General features: G+C 41.4%; 1 protein-coding gene and 1 pseudogene across 1 annotated transcript in view; both read left to right on the forward strand.

Moving 5' to 3' along the window:
* The window catches only part of BSH (transcription regulatory protein SNF5, putative (BSH)), a 58,771-nt gene that overhangs the window by 33,731 nt on the left and 4,275 nt on the right, over positions 1 to 20,765 (forward strand). The window lies entirely within an intron of this gene.
* Positions 10,564 to 20,181, forward strand: LOC148860943 (protein EXORDIUM-like 2 pseudogene; annotated as a pseudogene).

Raw genomic sequence — 20,765 nt, forward strand, 5'->3', positions numbered from 1 at the left:
TTTCATTTAGGGTCAGATGTCTAATCTTTTTCTCCGCCTCCACTTTTAGTTCTGGTTGTGGATCACATCCCTCTTGTTCCAGTTCCAGTTGCGTCTTAGTCGTTGTCTCCAATGCAGCTCCCTGCTAAACAACCACTTATCAGACAAGTGTATATGCATTGACCAATGTTTTATAACACAGATGTGTGACACGAGGCGTTCCACTACCTAGAGGTGTGAGGCATAGTTCAAAACGCAAGAGGCGTAAGCCTCCCCGAACATAAGGAGGCGTAAGCCTCCTTAAAAGGATGGGGGTTAGGAGGAGGATGAAGAGGAAGAGGGATCTCATTTTTTCTTTATTTTTAATAAAAATCTTTTATATAAAGAAGAGTAAAGAGGGTATACACTATCAAGTTTCTCACCACTCTTCTTCTTGGAAAACATGTTCTGGGTTGTAAGTGGGTGTACACTGTCAAGTTTCTCCCAGATGGTAGTGTTGAGCGGTCGAAGGCTTGGTTGGTGAGAAAAGGGTATTCACAGCTATATGGCATTGACTACACAAAGACCTTCTCTCTTGTGGCTAAGATTAGTTTAGTCCGTGTTTTGATTTCATTAGCTACTATGAATGATTGGCTTTTATTTCAACTTGACATCAAGAATGCCTTTTTACATGGAGCAATCACTAGGGTTTGTTGCTCAGGGGGAGGATGGTAAGGTGTGCATACTCAAGAAGGCTATTTATGGACTTAAACGGTTTCCATGTGCATGGTTTGGTAGATTTAGTGAAGTGGTGAAAGAGTTTGGCATGAGAGAATGTCAAGTTGATCATTCAGTATTCGACTATGATTCGTCTGCTAGGAAGATTTTGTTGGTGGTATATGTAGATGGCATTGTCATTATGGGTAGTGACAGGTTGGGAATTGACAAGTTGAAGACATTCTTACATGATCACTTCCAAACAAAGGACCTTGGGAAGTTAAAATACTTCTTGGGGATAGAGGTAGCAAGGTCTAAGCAAGGTATTAATCTGTGCTAGCAGGAGTATGTTCTTGATTTGTTGGACGAGACAAGTTTGTTGGGTGCCAAACCAACTGAAACTAGTGTTTTAAAAGCGAAAGGCACAGGCAAGGCACAAGGGCCATTTTGCGCTTGAGGCGCAAGGTGCAAGGCACAAGGCGCAAGGTCAGGTGCACGCTTTTTTAAAAAAGGCACACAAAAAAAAACTAAAAAAATAGAAAAAAAACATGTAGAAATTCTAAGAAATCAGGAAAATATCAAAAAACAAAGTTAATTACTTAATTATTAGCTCAATTGGTTAGAATTAGATACTTAGATTATTAGACATTACTCATTAGAGGTAATGTAATCAGCTTATCAGCAATCTGAATTCTGAAGTTAATGAATCAGGAAAATATGCAAATATGCAATCATCTTATCATCAATGATCAATCTGAATTAAGAAATCAGCATGATTAAATATATGCAAATGCAATATTGCAATCAGCATTAAATATAAAAGAGTTAAAGAATATGCAATCAGCAATGATTCAATTGGTTAATCAGGAAAAGATGCAATAAGTACAGAATTAAGAAATCAGCATTAAATAATTAATGGAGACTAGACTACAAAAAAAAAAAAAAAAACAATAACAGAACAGTATAACACATTCAAATTTCAATTTCAACGATTCAATATAAAAATATAAAAGAAATAAAGAATATGACATATGAGCACAAGTGCACAACCTATATTCCTATACAACATTAGATAATCAACATTAATGAACTTAACACTTAAAAGACACCTCTTGGTATCATTATCATCTCCATTTCTCACACCATTACACTCACGTAACAAAATCAATATAAAAATTAATCATTTATTTTAATAAGCAAGTAAGGAATCAGATTTGAAAAATATTTCAAAAAGCAAGCTATATATTAAGAGTAAAAAATAGACAGATTATAGAGTATAGATAGAGTCATTGACAGTTTTCTACCCAAAAAATGAGCCATAGACAATTTTCTATAAAACAAAATCATAGACAATTTTCTATATTAAAAACAAGAAGAGTCCAAGGTTTCAGTTCATCCATTCTTCAAGACTCAATGTCTCAATCAGCATCCTCATCCTCTAATCATCTTCATCTTCACTTGGAAGTTCAACTTCATCTTCATTGTCATCTGACTTGTAGTCGTCAAAATCCTCTTCCATTTCTTCTTCAACATCAACTTCAACTTCTTCCTCTTCTTCATCTTCCAATTGAAGCTGTCTTGGTCCTTTTCCACTAGATTTTGTTGCTCTTGCTTGGGAAGTTGAAGCTCTAGGCCTTGTATACCTTAGTGGCTCTTCAACTCCAGAAGCACGAGTAACATCTCCCCGTGTTAGTGTATCATCACCAAACACCAAATCAGCTTCTGCACCATCCTCATCACATCCTACCTCCCCCATTAACCATTCATTGCTCTCATCTATATCTTTTAATGAAATGGGGTAATTGGTGCTACGTGAGTCAAAATTTCCTTTAAGCATCTGGTTAAACTTAACAAATACCATTCAATCGCTTCTCATCCAACCGATTTCTTTTCTTAGTATGAATTTGTTAATTCAAAAAATTAAATAAGTGTAAATTTAAGATAGTTTATCCAAAAAAATGGAAGTATTTGAATGTAGTAGTTTGACATACATGCTCAAATACGCTTCAATTTTGCTCACACCCTGATGCACTACATGCCAAATTTAGAACTTTCACTGCAATCTTTTGTAGATTTGGGGTAGAAGCACCAAATATGGTCCACCAATCAGCTAAAAAATATAAATATTAACTGAATTAGTGATCACTAGATAAACTAAAAATATTAAGATAATCAAATATTGTATTAATTATTAAATCAATGTTACTTACCTGGTGCTTTAGTCTTCCTCTAGGAAATAGCCATATCAAGACCAAAAATGCCTTCTGCATTCTTGTACTTGGATATTTTATCAGTGATTACACTTCTCTTGTTCTTGTAATTCTCAAGCATCTCAATTACTTTAAAAAGCCCCGTCATAACCTCTTCATCTGTTTCGATTCTCTCTTGATCATCATAATAAAATTGAGGGTTTAAAAAGTAACCAGCTGCATGCAATGGTTAGTGGAGTTGGCATTCTCACCTCTTATCAATAATTTAAAAAATTTCTTGATATTTTTCTTTCCTTCCACTAAATGCCTTGTCAATGGCCTCCTTTGCTCAATTCATAGCCTCATAAATATAACCCATGGAAGGCTTGTTTTCACAATCCACCAACCTTAATACATGAACAACAGGGCCACACACTTTGAGTAAAGATGACATTATTCCAAAATGTGGGCATCATGACTGTCTCCCCTATTCTTTTCCCTTTTGCTTCTTTTATCCATCTGCTATCACTCCATTCCTTTGAGTTGAATAAATCTCTCAAATTCTTTTTCTGTTTGTATATACTCTGCAATGTGAGAAAGGAAGTAGAAAAACGGGTTTTTGCTGGCCTAATCAATTCTCTTTGATTTGTGAACTTCCTCATCAAGTTAAATAAACCCGGATGATTATAGATATAACCCGTAAGTGCAATTGCCCTCTCAATTGTTCTTTTCATAGTATGCAACTACCCCATGTCTTCCAATATCAAGTCCAAACAATGGGCAACACACAGTGTCCACGTCAGATGAGGATGCATTTCCATCGAAAACTTCCCTAATAATTCTAGAAAACAATTTAAGAAATAAGAATTAAGAAATGTGACTTTAACATGTCAAAAGACTAAAGTTAAATAGAAATAATTAATAACAAAGTATAAAACTCACTGGCTAGGACATAATTTGATGCATTGTCAGTAATAACTTAGAGAACATTTTTCTCACCAATTCTCTCAATCAAAATAACCTCCCAGCTGTTTTTACTTCACTTGAAGCATCAATGCTCTCTATAAACATTGTCCCCGCACGGCTATGGACCAAAAAATTTATGAGGGTCCTATCCTTTTTATCTGTCCACCCATCAGACATAAGAGAGCTGTAGAAAATCAAGACTGTAATCAGTCTTGAATCCTAAAAGGTTTTAGGTTTGTAAAACAGAAAAGAAGATGAGAGAAAAGGAGAGAATAGAAGAGAAGCAAGAGAACACAAGTTGCTGAAAGGAGGGACAGATTCTAACTCATCTGCGGCCGCCACTTCAACTTAATATTTATATGTTATGCTAGTTACAGGAAAGGACACATCTGCCCTTGGTGTGTACATCATAACACTTAACAATATAAAACTGAAAAGTAAATAACAACTAGAATAACAGAAAAACATAACAAATAGACTAGGTACATTCTACCCTATGGACAGAGTGGCCTCACAGCTGTGGGGCCCACATCAGTTTCTCTACACTCCCCCTCAAGTTGGGAGTAAATGTTTATCATTCCCAACTTGGATAGATCCGCTTCTAGCTTCTTTCTTGATACGGCTTTAGTGAGGATATCTGCTAGTTGCATACTGGAAGTGATGTAAGGGAGGCATACTTCTTGAGATGAGACCCTCTCTCGTACAAAATGCCGGTCAACTTCGATGTGTTTGGTTCTGTCATGCTGCACTAGATTATGTGCTATATTAATAGCTGCTTGATTATCACAATACAGCATCAGAGGCTTCTCATACTCAATACCCAATTCCTTAAGTAGAGATCTTAGCCATAGGATTTCAGCCACTCCGTTGGCCATGGACCTGTATTCTGCTTCAACACTCGACCGGGAGACAACACTCTGCTTCTTACTTCTCCAGGAGACAAGGTTTCCTCCCACAAGGGCACAATATCCTGAGGTAGACCGTCTGTCATCAAAACTCCCAGCCCAATCGGCATCCGTATAGACCTACACCTTCATGTGGTTACTGTTCTTGAACAATATACCTCTACCCGGGCATCTCTTCAAGTATGCTAGTATTCTTTCTGCTGCTAGAAGGTGTGTGGTTCTAGGAGAATGCATGTACTGACTGACAACACTAACTGCATAACTGATATTTGGCCGAGTGAGACACAGATATAGGAGCTTTCCTACTAATCGCTGGAACATAACTTTGTCTTCAAGCAGCTCTCCACTCTCTGCACTAATCCTGTGGTTCTGTTCAATGGGTGTATCTGCAGGTTTGACACCCAGCTTTCCAATTTCAGCCAACAGATCTAAAACATATTTCCTCTGTGAGACAAAGATCCCCTGTTTAGATCTAGCAACCTCAATACCCAAAAAATACCGTAGTGGACCCAGATCTTTCACCTCAAACTCTTGATGAAGGAGCTGTTTGAGGGACTCAATCTCATGGCTGTCATTTCCTGTCACCACAATATCATCAACATATACTGCAAGTAGTGTCAGTGAAGACTCCACCCTCTTGATGAACAGTGTATGATCTGACTGGGCCTGTACATAACCGAACTTCCCAAGAGCTAGTCTGAATCTATCGAATCAAGCTCTAGGTGACTGCTTCAAACCATACAATGCCTTATTGAGCCGGCAGACCTTCTTACCTGTCTCTGTATCATAGTATCCAGGAGGCAACTGCATGTAAACCTCTTCCTGCAAGTCCCCATTTAGGAAGGCATTTTTAACATCCATTTGGTACAAGGGCCAAGTGTGGCTTGCTGCAAGAGATAATAAAACCCAAATGGTGGTCATCTTGGCTACCGGGGCAAACGTCTCCAAGTAATCTATACCATAAGTCTGAGTGAACCCTTTTGCAACTAGCCGAGCTTTGTACCTCTCAATGGAACCATCTGCATTGTGCTTTACAGTAAATACCCATCTGCATCCAACTGGTTTCTTTCCTTTGGGTAAGTCAACTAGCTCCCAGGTATTATTTTTCAACAGGGCATCCATTTCAACTTGCATTGCACCTCTCCACTCCGGGACTGATAGAGCCTCTTGCACTGTTCTTGGAATAGGGACATTGGAAATGGAGCTAAGGTAGGACCTGTAGGTAGGTGATAGGCGCTCATAGGATAAAAAATGGGAAATACAGTGGGCTGTAAATGTGGTACAATGTCGTTTCCCTTTACGGACTGCAATCGGAAGATCAACGTCATCTGTAGGAGGTGAAATGGCAGCAATAGAAGAAGTCTCTGTGGGTCCTGGCACTATAATGCCTGGACTTGGAGCCGCAGATGAGAATGGAGCTGGCCTGGACTACTGATGGTCGGGATCAACCTGCCTGCACCGCCTGTGATAGACCCTCAACTCCTGATCCCTCTGACCACCCTCACCATTGCAGCTCCCCCTCAACTCCTGATCCCTCTGGCCACCCTCACCATTGCAGCTCCCATCACCCGATGGAATAGGTAAAGGAACTACCCCACTCTCACTGCTCTCCCCCTGAAGACATGGACCTAAACCCCTACTCTCACTGCTCTCCCCCTGAGGAGAAACCCGAGGATAATAGGGTGTCTCCTCAAAGAAAGTGACATCCATGCAGACAAACCTCCTCCCTGAGACAGGATCATAGCAGCAATACCCCTTTTGAGTTCGTGCATAACCAAGGAAAATGCATTTGGAGGCCTTGGGTTCAAACTTGGAGTGATGGGGTCTGAGAAGCTGAACAAAGCAGGTACAACCGAAAGTCTTAAGGGGAATAGAAAACAACTCCTCATGTGGGTATAGAAGGGAAAAAGGAGATCGCAAATCAAGAAACCGGGAAGGAATCCCGTTAATAAGATAGACTGCCGTGAGGATAGCATCACCCCAGAAGCGAATAGGGACATTTGAGGTAAACGTAAGGCTTCTAGCCACCTCCAAGATGTGCCTATTCTTCCTTTCTGCAACCCCATTCTGCTGAGGTGTATGAGGGCAAGAGCTCTGATGGATAACCCCATGAGTAAGAAGGTAAGATGCCAATGACTTAGCAAAGTACTCCTTTGCATTATCAGATCTAAGAACTTTAATCTTGGCATCAAACTGGGTTAGGATCATTTGGTGAAAGTTTTGGGTCAGGGCGGGAACCTCATCTCGTGAACGCATAAGATAAACCCAAGAAAACTGGGTATGGTTATCAACAAATAACAAAAAATATCTGTACCCACCCATAGAAGGAATGTGATATGGCCCCCAAACATCCGTGTGCACGAGATCAAAAGGACGATTACTCCTTTTATTACTCAATGAATAAGAGTTTCTACAATGTTTAGCAAACTCACAGCTTTCACATTGCAATTGGGACAACTCAACAGACTCAAACAAAGTAGGAAACAAACTCTTTAAGGATCGAAAAGACAAATGACCCAATCGGTTATGCCAAAGCATAACCGAACTCACACTCTGGGAAACAAGTGACCTCTTACCCACTGACTCTTCCCGACGAGAACTCTACCCGAGCAGATAGATCCCATTCGTCTCACGGCCAGTCCCAATCACCTTTTTCGTCTCCAGGTCCTGAAAAACACACCGGTCAGGGAAGAAAGTTACTGAGCAGTTCATGTGTTTGGTAATACTACTGACTGAAAGGAGTTTAGTATCAAGCTTAGGAACATGTAAGACAGAAGACAAGGAGATCGTATCTGATAACTTAATGTCTCCCTTCCCAGAAATAGGAACCAGGGAGCCATCAGCAATAGATACTCTATCCCTACCAGATGACAAATGGTAAGAGGTAAACAATGAAGGCAAGCTAGTCATGTGGTCGGATGCACCTGAATCTATTACCCAACAAGGTTCAGTAGTACCTGGAGCTGAGGCATGGTAGGCTGAAGCTAGAGTACCTGAATTTACGGTTGTAAGCTGACAACCCATCTCAGAAACACTACCATAACTGATGCTCCCAAAGCTGCCTTCTGCCTGATTTTTAAACTCCATCTCGGTCAAGTCTTAAAACAGCACTTGGACTACCAATCACAACCAAAAACAGTATAGGCCTGATTTGTATTCACAGTGTATGTGCACAACTGGGATAACTCTGATATGAAACCAACAAACAAACACAACAGTGGCTGTCCGTAGAGCTCTAACCCCTTTGCAGAATTAGGGTTTTAATCAGTCCTTAAAGTGATCAATTCAGTTGCATAATCTAATCAGTACTGTATAGATAGACTTGCAGTAGGGTTAATGTGAAACCCTAGAATCTGATCAATGCCAACAATAGACCTGAGGACAGCTCTAGGTAGATCACAAGGTTCAGTCCAGCACTAGGGCTTGCCGCAAGATCACTTCAACCTATCTTTTCTTAGAAAAGTAAATGACTTACAAGAAAAGAATTGATCTGAAAGCTGAAAGCTGATCCGAAACTGATATGATATGAAAAGACAGTTACTTTTCCAACAGAGTCAAGGAAGTAAGTCTGAAAGCTGATTCGAAACTGATCTGATCCGATTAGAAATACCAACACAAAACCGATGTGATCTGAAACTGGTCTGATCTGATCAGGAATACCAACACAAAACTGATCTGAAATCAATCGCCTATCAATCTGAGATGCTGTTCTCTGAAATCACTACTGTGGGGCCCACTATTGTGAGAGCAAAAATAGGGTTTCAACTATAGGTTTGAGGATCTGAAATCACTAAAGTGCTCAGCTGCACTCTCCAAGCAGTCCGCACCAGTGGGACTTGTCGTAGGGCACTGTGAAACCCTAAAAACTAATCCCCTTTGAAGAGGAGGGTTCGGCCCAACAATCAAACCCTAGACACAAACTTAATCACAGTTCGGCAAGCCAAACCCTAGAGCAAACTTGAACACAGTTCGGCCCCTCTTTCTAGATAGGTCCAACCTATCTCGGCTGATTGCAATCGCTAAAAATCAGTAAAGAAACAAACTTACTTACTGATTACCTGCCTTCGGTGTACTGTCTTCTAGGGTTACCTGAACCCTAACCTTCACTGCCTCTTCCTGATTACCAACTCTCTGCAGGCTGCGGCAAGTCTTCAACTGCTGCGAACCTCTCCTGGTAATCTCCAAGATTCAACTGCCGAAAAACTTCTTCAAGACTTCCAGCCCTAGCTAGTTCTCATGTGGTTGGCTGGACTAGATACACATGAGAAGCCCTAGATAGGCTCTGATACCATGTAGAAAATCAAGACTGTAATCAGTCTTGAATCCTAAAAGGTTTTAGGTTTGTAAAATAGAAGAGAAGATGAGAGAAAATGAGAGAATAGAAGAGAAGCAAGAGAACACAAGTTGCTGAAAGGAGGGACAGATTCTAACTCATCTGCCGCCGCCACTTCAACTTAATATTTATATGTTATGCTAGTTACAGGAAAGGACACATCTGCGCTTGGTGTTTACATCATAACACTTAACAATATAAAACTGAAAAGTAAATAACAACTAGAATAACAGAAAAAACATAACAAATAGACTAGGTACATTCTACCCTACGGACAGAGTGGCCCCACAGCTGTGGGGCCCACATCAGTTTCTCTACAAGAGCAGCCCCATTTTTCCCAAGACTCCATATGGTGCTGAAGCAATGTTTTTGTATAATCAACCTCCTTCAAGAAAGGAACTTGCAACTCATAGTAACTTGGGATTTTTAATCCTGGACCAAATTGCCCTATTGCCTCTACCATTGCTTCAAAACTTCTCAAGCGTACGATATTTAAGGGAATACCAGCTTGATAAAACCATCTAGCAATGCGTATGCATACTTGCTCTCTCCCTTCTTTATTATACGCATCACTAATAGTGGTTTGCCTCATCTTTTACTGTTCTCTTCTCAAATTCACAATTTCTTCTGGGCTTGGAGTAGGAAAAAATTTATCCAAAGGCTCCTTTTTCCTTCTTAAGGGGGGCTGTTTAGAACTTCTTTTTGAACCGGAAGCAGAAGGAATGTGATCACCACCACCAACACCAAGACTTTCCACCTTGTCCCCCATCTCATCCTTATCTTCAATTATGTTTTCAAAATCATCAAAATCAGGAATTCTGCCCTCTTGACTTCCAACTATGTCCTCTTTCATTGATTTTTTTCTATGCATGTATGCTAATATCTCTTCTTTCACCTCTTTCGGGCATTTAGGACAGACTTTTACATTTCTTCTTCCACCAATCAAATGCTCCTTTGCTCTATAGATCCCTCCATTTGTCACTTTGCCACAAAATTTGCAAGTGACAGAATTTGTATTCTTTGGATCTTTGCAAATTACAATATTTCCAGCACGGGTCTTTCCTATTGCTTTCTTGAGTATTGTCAGACTTATTTCCTATCTGTTTACTCGGTTGGAAAATTTTCCTATTGGCAAATAACAAATTACAATTTGCAACTATCAATACTCATATTTGTGAATCTATCTTTGAAAATAAATAAACTATTCTAGTTCTACTTGATAATAACAGAGATAAATAAACTATATCCTATTTAATAACAAAAAAAAAACCGAATTGTTTTAACTCACTAAGAAGCAGGCCTGCAATTCTGCAAGTATGCAAGAAAAACTGAAAAAAATGGGGTGGATCTCCTGTTTTTATGATAGCAACCGAAAAACAATGGGATGAGTGACTATTCAAGGTTTGTGCGCCTTGGCTTGGGTGAGGCGCTCAGCTTGGAAAGCGCCCCACCTCTGCGCCTAGGCGTGCCTTTTAAAACACTGGCTGAAACACCCATGGAATTGAATGTCAAGTTGAGTAGTGATGCAGGTGAGGAGTTTGTGGACCCAGGAAGGTACTGGAGGCTGGTAAGAAAGTTGAATTATCTAACCATTAGTCGTCCAAATATATCTTTTGCAATCAATGTAGTGAGTTAGTTCATGTAGAACCCTCGAGTTCCACATTGGGATGCAGTTTTAAGGATTATCTGCTACTTGAAGGGATCTCCAGGTCATGGTTTTTTATATAGGGGTGGAGGAAATCTTGAGATAGAGGGATATACAGATGCTGATTGAGCTGGTTCAATATCTGACAGGAGTCCACTATGGTGTATTATACCTTTCTTGGAGGCAATTTGGTGACGTGGAAGAGTAAGAAGCAGACTGTGGTAGCAAGGAGTACTGTAGAAGCTGAATATAGAGCCATGACACACACATGTGAACTAGTATGATTGAAGAACCTTCTACAAGAGATGGGATATATAATTCATTGCCCCATGAAGCTTTATTGTGACAACCAAGTTGCAATCCACATTTCATCTAATCCAGTTTTCCATGAGAAGGTACTGGAGGCTGGTAAGAAAGTTGAATTATCTAACCATTAGACGGCCAAATATATCTTTTGCAATCAATGTAGTGAGTTAGTTCATGTAGAACCCTTGAGTTCCACATTGGGATGCTGTTTTAAGGATTATTTGCTACTTGAAGGGATCTCTAGGTCATGGTTTTTTATACAGGGGTGGAGGAAATCTTGAGATAGAGGGATATACAGATGCTGATTGAGCTGGTTCAATATCTGACAGGAGTCCACTATGGTGTATTATACCTTTCTTGGAGGCAATTTGGTGACGTGGAAGAGTAAGAAGCAGACAGTGGTAGCAAGGAGTACTGTAGAAGCTGAATATAGAGCCATGACACACACTACATGTGAACTAGTATGATTGAAGAACCTTCTACAAGAGATGGGATGTATAATTGATTGCCCCATGAAGCTTTATTATGACAACCAAGCTGCAATCCACATTTCATCTAATCCAGTTTTCCATGAGAGAACAAAGCACATAGAAGTTGACAGTCACTTTGTGAGAGAGAAGGTGCTTAGTGGAGTAATAAGTACTGCATATGTAAACACAGGAAACCGGTGGCCAGACTTGTTCACTAAGGTTGTGTTTGGTTCAATAGAAGATCAAGATTGTAATCAGTCTTGAATCCTAATAGGTTTTAGGTTTACAGAACAGAAGAAAAGTGAGAGAATAGAAGAGAAACAGGAGAACACGTGTGGTTGAAAGGAGGGACAGATTCTTACTGATCTGCCGCCGCCGCTTTCTTATTATTTATAGGTTATGTTTAGTACATAATGGAAAGGACACATCTGCCCTTAGTACTTACATAATAAATAAAGTAAATAAAAGCTGAAATAAATAACAACTGAATTAACAAACTGACTCAAACTGACACTACCATAACTGGGACAAATAACTACACATGCTGTCCTACGAACACAGTGGGGACCACTGCAGTGGGGCCCAAATCAGTGTTCTCTACACTCCCCCTCAAGTTGGGAGTAGATATCTATCATTCCCAACTTGGATAGGTCTGTCTCTAACTTCTTCCTTGGTACAACCTTGGTGAGGATATCCGTGAGCTGCATATTAGATTGTGATGTACGGAAGACACACTTCTTGTGATGTGACCCTTTCTCACACAAAATGTCGATCAATATGTTTAGTTCTGTCATGCTGCATTGGGTTATGGGCTATATTAATAGCTGCCTGATTATCACAATACAACATTAAGGGCTTTTCATAGTCAATACCCAACTCTTCAAGTAGTGACCTCAGCCACAAGATTTCAGCCACTCCATTAGCAATTGACCTGTATTCCGCTTCAACACTGGAGCGGGAAACAACACTCTGCTTCTTACTCCTCCAAAAGACAAGGTTACCTCCCACAAGGGCACAATATCCAGAGGTAGACCTTCTGTCATCAACACTCCCAACCCAATTGACATTTGTATAGACTTCCACCCTCATGTGATTATTGTTCTTGAGCAATATACCTCTACCCAGGCATCTCTTCAAGTATGCTAATATTCTCTCTGCCGCAAGAAGATGAGAAGTTCTAGGAGAGTGCATGTACTGGCTAACAACACTAATTGCATAGCTGATATCCGGCCGAGTGAGGCAGAGATATAGGAGTTTTCCAACCAACCGTTGGAACATAACTTTGTCTTCAAGAGGCTCCCCGCCCTATGCACTAATCTTGTGATTTTGTTCGATGGGTGTATCAGCCGGCTTAACACCCAACTTTCCAGTTTCCGCCAGCAGATCTAGAACATATATTCTCTGAGAGATAAAAATCCCCTGCTTGGATCTAGCAACCTCAATACCCAAAAAGTACCATAGTGCACCAAGATCTTTCACCTCAAACTCTTGATGAAGGAGCTGTTTGAGGGACTCAATCTCATGACTATCATTTCCTATCACCACAATATCATCAACATATACTGCAAGTAGTGTCAGAGAGGACTCCACCCTCTTGATGAATAGTGTATGATCTGACTGGGCTTGTACATAAACAAACTTTCCAAGGGCTAATCTGAACCTATCAAACTAGGCTCTAGGTGACTGCTTCAAACCATACAATGCCTTGTTCAGTTGGCAAACCTTCTTACCTGTCTTTATATCATAGAATCCAGGAGGCAACTGCATGTAAACCTCTTCCTGTAAGTCTCCATTCAGAAAGGCATTTTTAACATCCACCTGAAACAGGGGTCAAGAATGATTTGCTGCAAGGGATAACAGAATTCGGATGGTGGTCATCTTGGCTACTGGGGCAAAGGTCTCCAAGTAGTCTATACCATAAGTCTGAGTGAACCCCTTTGCAACCAGCCGGGCTTTGTACCTTTCAATATAGCCATCAGTGTTATGCTTCACAGTGAACACCCATCTACATCCCACCGGTTTTTTTCCTTTTGGTGGGTCAACCAGTGCCCAAGTATTATTCTTCAACAGGGCATCCATTTCGACTTGCATTGCATCTTTCCATTTTGGAACTGATAAGGCTTCTTGCACTGTTCTTGGAATAGGGACATCGGCAATGGAAGTGAGATAGGATCGGTAAGATGGAGACAAACGATCATAGGATAAGAACTGTGAGATGCTGAGCTGTAGAAGTGGTGCAATGTCGTTTCCCTTTGCGAATGGCAATAGGGAGATCAAGGTCATCCACAAGAGGGGAAGTGGCAACAGTGAGAGGTATCTCAGTAGGCTCTGGATCTGGAGCTACGGAAGGAATTGGAGCTGGCCGGGACTGCCGATGACTAGGATCAACCTGCCTGCATCGCCTGTGATAGACTCTCAACTTCGGCTCCCTCTGACCACCCTCACCACTATAGCCTTCATTATCCAGTGGAATAGGTAAAGAAACAGCCCCACTTCTACCAACCCCACTTCCACTCTCACTGCTCTCCCCCTGAGGAAAGAAACTCAAAACAGCCCCACTCTCACTGCTCTCCCCCTGAGGAGAAACCCTAGGATAATAGGGTGTCTCCTCAAAGAAGGTGACATCCATGGAGACAAACCGTTTCCCTAAAACCGGATCATAGCAGCAATAACCCTTTTGAGTTTGGGCATAACCAAGGAAAATGCATTTGGAGACCTTAGGTTCAAACTTGGAATGATGAAGCCTGAGAAGCTGAACGAAACAGGTACAACCAAAGGTTTTAAGGGGAACAATGAACAACTCCTTGTCTGGGTATAGAAGGGAAAAGGGGGTTCTCATATCAAGAACCCGGGAAGGAACTCGATTAATGAGATAAAATGCCGTGAGGATAGCATCACCCTAGAAGCGATTAGGTATATTGGAGGTAAACATAATGCTTCTAGCCACCTCCAAGATATGCCTATTCTTCCTTTCGGCAACACCGTTCTACTGTGGTGTATAAGGGCAAGTGCTCTGGTGAATAACTCCATGGCTAAGAAGGTAGGAGGTCAATGATTGAGCAAAGTATTCCTTTGCATTATCAGATCTAAGGACTTTGATTTTGGTCCCAAACTGAGTGAGAACCATCTGATGGAAGTTTTGGGTCAGAGCAAGAACCTCATCCCGAAAACGCATAAGATAGACCCAAGAAAAACGGGTATGGTCATCAACAAACATTAGAAAATATCTGTACCCACCCATAGAAGAGATATGATATGGCCCCCAAACATCAGTATGCACAATATCAAAAGAGGAATTACTCTTTTTATTACTTAAAGAATAAGAGGTTCTACAATGTTTGGCAAACTCACAACTCTTCAAAGACTTAAAAGACAAATGACCTAATCGGTTATGCCAAAGCATAACCTAACTCACAGACTGGGAAACAAAAGACTTCTTATCCACTGACTCCTCCCGACAAGAACTCTCTCTAAGCAGATAGATCCCGTTCGTCTCACGGCCAGTCCCAATCACCTTCCTCGTCTCCAAATCCTGAAAAACACATCGGTCAGGGAAAAAGGTTACTGAACAGTTCATGTGTTTGGTAATACTACTAACTGAAAGCATGTTAATATCAAGCTTAGGAACATGCAAGACAGAAGATAAAGAGATAAGTATCTGATAGCTTGATGTCCCCCTTGCCCGAAATGGGAACAAGAGAGCCATCAGCAATGGATACTCTATCTCGGCCAGAGGACAAGTGATAAGAAGTGAACAAAGATGGCAAGCTAGTCATATGGTCAGATGCACCTGAATCTATTACCCAGTAGTGGTCAGTATTACCTAGAGCTGAAGCATGGTAAGCTGAGGCTCAATTACCTGAATGTGCAAATGCAGATGTGGCAGGAGTTGATGGTGACTGAGATGGCTGAGCTGAACTCCCAACTTCCTTTTCCAACTGTATGAGGGCAGCCCGAACAACAGCTAAAGTCTCTAGGGATGTGCTTGATGAGGATGCTGAATCAGTGTTCACGGCCACACGAGCATTACTCTTCTTATTTCTTAGTTTTACTGGGACCAAGTGAGGATGTAGCTTCCAACAAGTATCTTTTGTGTGCTTGGGTTTCTTGCAATGTTCACATACCAGATCCCATTTATCTTCCTTCTTCCGGTCCCTTTCTGAGTCACCCTCTGGCTTAGGTTTAATAGCTGTCAAGGCTGGGAAAGAGGGCTGAGGCTGCATCATGACTTTCCTCCTGGTTTCTTCACTATGCACCGTGGAGTATGCTTGAGAAAGGGTCACACTATCTCTTGTCAATATCTGTTGTCGCACAATGTTATATTCTGAATTCAAACCAGCCAGAAACTCAAATACCCTATTCGTCTCGACTTGCTTTTTGTGAGTCTATGCATCTTTGGGACTCTCCCACTCAAGGGTCTCTAGATGGTCAATCTCATGCCACAGATTTCAAGGTAGAGAAGTAGACAGAAACTGGTTTCTCTCCTTATTTAAGGCTGTTCACCTCACACTTCAGTTCATAGGCTCTAGCAAAATTAAGGGGTTGGGAATAGGTTTCTTTCACAACATCACATATCTCTTTGGCTGTCTTTGCCCACAAGTAATTTCGGTTGATATGTGGCTGCATAGAATTACATAGCCACACCATAACCAAATAGTTCTCTTGAACCCACTTGGTGTATGTTGGGTCCTCCTTGGAAGGTTCTTTCACATCTCCCAAGAGGTAACCCAGTTTTCCCCTTCCTCCAATAGCCATCATGGCTGATTGAGCCCACTCCAAATAATTTGACCCATCAAATCTCATAGTTGTAATCTGAAACCCGGTTTCAGATACACTACCATAACTGTGGTTTCCAAAATTACTTTCTTCCTGACCCTTAAACTCCATCTTTGATCAAGATTCAGTGGCTACAATCTGTTAGAGTCACTATACCAGAAAACAGAGTCAAACAAGCAGGTCTGAAAACTGATTCGAAACCAACACAAATCTGATCTGATCTGATCCGAAATCTGATCTGAAACTAACCCAAATCTGATATGAAATCAATCGCCTATCACAATATAGGCAAGTAATCAACTCAAATCTGATCTGAAATCAACCAGCATGCATAGTACCAGGCAGCCTGCCAATCTGAGATGCTATTTTCTGAAACCACTACTTTGGGGCCCACTGCTGCGAGAGCAAAATTAGAGTTTCAACTGTGGGTCTGAAATAATTGCTCAGCCGCACTCTCCAAGCAGTCTGCACAAGTGGGACTTGTCGTAGGGCAATATGAAACCCTAAAAACTAATCACCGAGAGGGAAGGGGTTCGACCCAACAGTCAAACCCTAGAAACAGACTTAAACACAGTTCGGCAAGTCAAACCCTAGAAACAAACTTGAACACAGTTCGACCCCTACTTCTAGATAGGTCCAACCTATCTCGACTGATTGCAGTCTCTGAAACTCAATAAAAAAAAAACTTACTTATGTACCTTGGTTTACTGTCTTCTAGGGTTATCTGAACCCTAACCTTCGCTGCTTCTTCCTGATTACTTACCCTCTGCAAACCGCGGCAAGTCTTCAACTGCTGCGAACCTCTCCTGGTAATCTCCAAGATTTAGCCACCGAATACTTCTTCAAAGCTTCCAGCCCTAGCTAGTCCTCATGTGGTCAGCTGGACTAGACACACATGAGAAGCCCTAGATAGGCTCTGATACCAAGTAGAAGATCAAGACTGTAATCAGTCTTGAATCCTAATAGGTTTTAGGTTTACAAAACAGAAGAAAAGTGAGAGAAAAGGAGAGAGAATAGAAGAGAAACAGGAGAACACAAGTGGTTGAAAGGAGGGACAGATTCTTACTGATCTGCTGCCGCCACTTTCTTATTATTTATAGGTTATGTTTAGTACATAATGGAAAGGACACATCTGCCCTTAGTACTTACATAATAAATAAAGTAAATAAAAGCTGAAATAAATAACAACTGAATTAATAAACTGACTCAAACTGATACTACTATAACTGGGACAAATAACTACACATGCTGTCCTACGAACACAGTGGGGACCACTGCAGTGGGGCCCACATCAGTGTTCTCTACAGGTTTGAAGGAAAAAGTAGGGAAAGGAAGGGAAAGGTATGAAGATCTTTACAAACCTTGTATAGGTTTCTTTACTTTTCCTTTCCTTTCCCTACCTTTTCTTTCAAACAAAACATAGCCTAAGGGGTTGAGTTGGGGAAGAGTGGATTACATTTGTGACAAGCTGGGACTATATGTTACATACTCACCAGCTTGAGGGGGAGTATTAGAGTTGACTATACATGGGTAGTTGTCTTTTTAGTATATTATAAGTGTGATGTAATGCCTATTATGTTTAAGAGTCATTATGTACTTAATCAGAAACATATAAGTACAACCTAGCCAACTAGAGATTTGTCTTCTTTTCTAGATCGGACCAGTTTTCTCCTCCTTCTCTTCCTTCTCTCTTCTCTCTCTTTCTTTTGTCTTTATTCTCTGCTAATCTAGGGCTGAAACCAGTATGGTTCAACCCCGGTTGAACCTCTGACCTGTGAATCTCTCCCTTTTTCGGGTCAATGCCTGGTCCGGTTCTTTGAACATTGAATCATATAGGTTAAATGGACACCTCCAAAGCATGAAGAAATTAAAATAAATTTTGATGCATCAAGAAAGTTGGATGGACAATGTACATTTGGTTGCATTGCAAGAAACTCCCGTGGGGAAATAATTTAGATCCTAGCAGGCCCAATGGGCAGTACTACCATCCTCTTGAAGCCAATAAATTAAGCAAAGAAGTTGAGAGTGATACAATTATCATAAAGGGAGACTCGAGGCTAATGATAGAGGTTCTCAAAGGTTCGGTGAAAAGCTCCATGGAAATGCCAATCAATGTTCAAGGGATATAAGAGAATATGAGAGAGATTGAGAACGAGAATCACATACAAGCACATCCACAGGGAAGGTAATAGGGTTGTTGACTGGATAGCTAATGAAGGTCACAATGGAATGATGCATGGAACGATAATAGCTTCAACACGCTTAAATCATTAGTCTTAGCTGATTTTCTTGGTTTTGCTTCTTCTTTTGTAGTATAATTAGTTTATCAAAAAAACATATGTTTAGATTAATGTCCTTGGAATCCCACTACACACATGGAGTACCCAAACCTTTAGAGCAATTGGTGATGCCTGTGGTAGAATTGAAAGATAGGATTTTCATAATAGGCTCTGGTATTAGGTACAATTCACAAGGATCCTTGTTGAACCAGAAGAGCTAAAATTAATTCCAACAAGGATGGATTTGTTCTAGTCTAGAGAGAAATTTGATCTATAGGTCATGGTAGAAGGTGTCAATCCCACTTTTAGCCCTTTGAATTCAGAAGGGTAAGGGGTGTCGGGGTGTTGAAGAGTCTCAAAGAACTGTTCAACTTAAAAGCTTAAGCTGTTATGAGGTCCCTGAATAGGTTATTACTAGCGAAGTAACCCATGCTGAGCATGGGAGAGTGATACTGGATGGGGCATTGAGTCAACACCAACTTTGGTGACATATTTACCACATAATCTCGTTGATGAAGGGACAAAAGTCCACATCGATCGACCAATAGGTAGACTAACCTGAGTTGTGGGCCTCTTACTTTGTTTGGCATTTACTCGTATGATACTACTACCTACTCCAGTGCTTGATACCGAAGATTAGGTTTTAGGTGCCTAAGCGAGCTAGGAGTAGATCATCATCTGAGACAAAATTTGGCAGCTTGTTATGGTGTTCTTCTGAAAGACGTTAGGCCTCTAATGGCTCGCTCGGTGGCCCCTGAAAGAAATCGCTGTTGAATGGGTTGGTTGCCGTCCCTGCCAGCACTGTCACCAAGTTAATAATCTTCACCTGCTCTCCTCCTTCGTAAACCCCTCCACCGCCACCTTGAGGATGCTGGCTCTTGTTCAACAGTAGTTGCTGGTTCTCAAGTATCACAACAACGTTCTTCTGAAAGGCAATTTCACGGTTAACATTAGCTGGTACGACAAGCTCTCCCCAGTCCAGCGCTCCATACTTGTCGACTTTCTTCAATCTCTGAACGCCCCTCAACTTCGTGCTACTCCCTTTGTCCCGTCGTGGTGGCGATCTATTGAAAGTGGGTTCTAGCAAACTCATCTTAGGGAGGCAAATCTTGGACGAGGAATGCTCTCTCGGGAAGTCTCTCAAGACCTCTCACATCGTTGCTTTGGCTGCCAAAGGAGACCAGAAGAACGCGATCAACGTGGTCTTCACGGCCAAAGATGTTGTTGTAGATGGGTTCTGTATGAACCGTTGTGGCACCCTATGATTTTGTTTAGGGAACTACGGGAATAAAGAAGAGTAATCGTCTGCGTGTGTGTGAGTAATTCGGAGATTCAATGCCTGGCTAGTGCGCTTGGCCCTTCCACTAGCCGATTTACAGTCTACAGACATCGTAGTTGGTGCCTCCGAACGGCGATGTCGGGGTTGACAGCAAGATTATTAACCAGGCAACGGTGCTGGTAGGGATGGTGACCAACCCATTCAACAACTGTTTCTTTCAGGGGCCATCAAGCACACCATTAGAGGCCGTGCGCCAATGCCCTATTCGAGTCTGTTGCTGATCACCATTTCTTTGATAGTGACGACATGAACATGGTTCATGCTGTTAGCATCCAAGACGGTCAGTTGCCTTGAATGCAATTGGGGAAGAGGACAGGTACCCTGTCATAGAAGAGGAGCCGAGCAATTCCAGAGTGGCCGTGAAGCTCACCAATGGCCTTCGGAAAGACAGGGCGGTCAAGGGCTCATTCCTGAACGAAACACTCCGTCTCAGTGAAGTGGCAAGCGTAGCTAGCCAAGCCGTTGTGGATGCTAACAACATGAACCATGCCGTCACCATCGAAGAAATGGTAACTGGCGAAGGGCTTGAACAGGGGATCGACGCCATTACGAATGTAGATGCCTTGAATGCAATCGGGGAACGAGACAGGTGAACCACGACTCCTTTTGAACAGAGGTTTTGATTTTGTCGGTTTTGGCATAGGGAATGCTATTTCCGCATGGAAAAAATGATTTCATGTGTGGATACCTTTTCCTATGGGAAGAGAAGGCTACGTTGCCTAAAACAAAGGTCCATCCCACCTTAGTATATATAATAGATTATACAACATCCCTCACATGAAAGCCAGTTGGGCTTAAAGTGTGGACGGGCCATGCCCACCCATACCTTGTGCTAAAATTTGATTAATTGTAATGGCAGCGAGAAGGATTGAATAGTTGCTG

This window comes from Nelumbo lutea, chromosome 4 (genome assembly GCF_056320005.1).
Source record: "Nelumbo lutea isolate HS-2025 chromosome 4, American lotus-T2T, whole genome shotgun sequence".
Taxonomy (NCBI): domain Eukaryota; kingdom Viridiplantae; phylum Streptophyta; class Magnoliopsida; order Proteales; family Nelumbonaceae; genus Nelumbo; species Nelumbo lutea.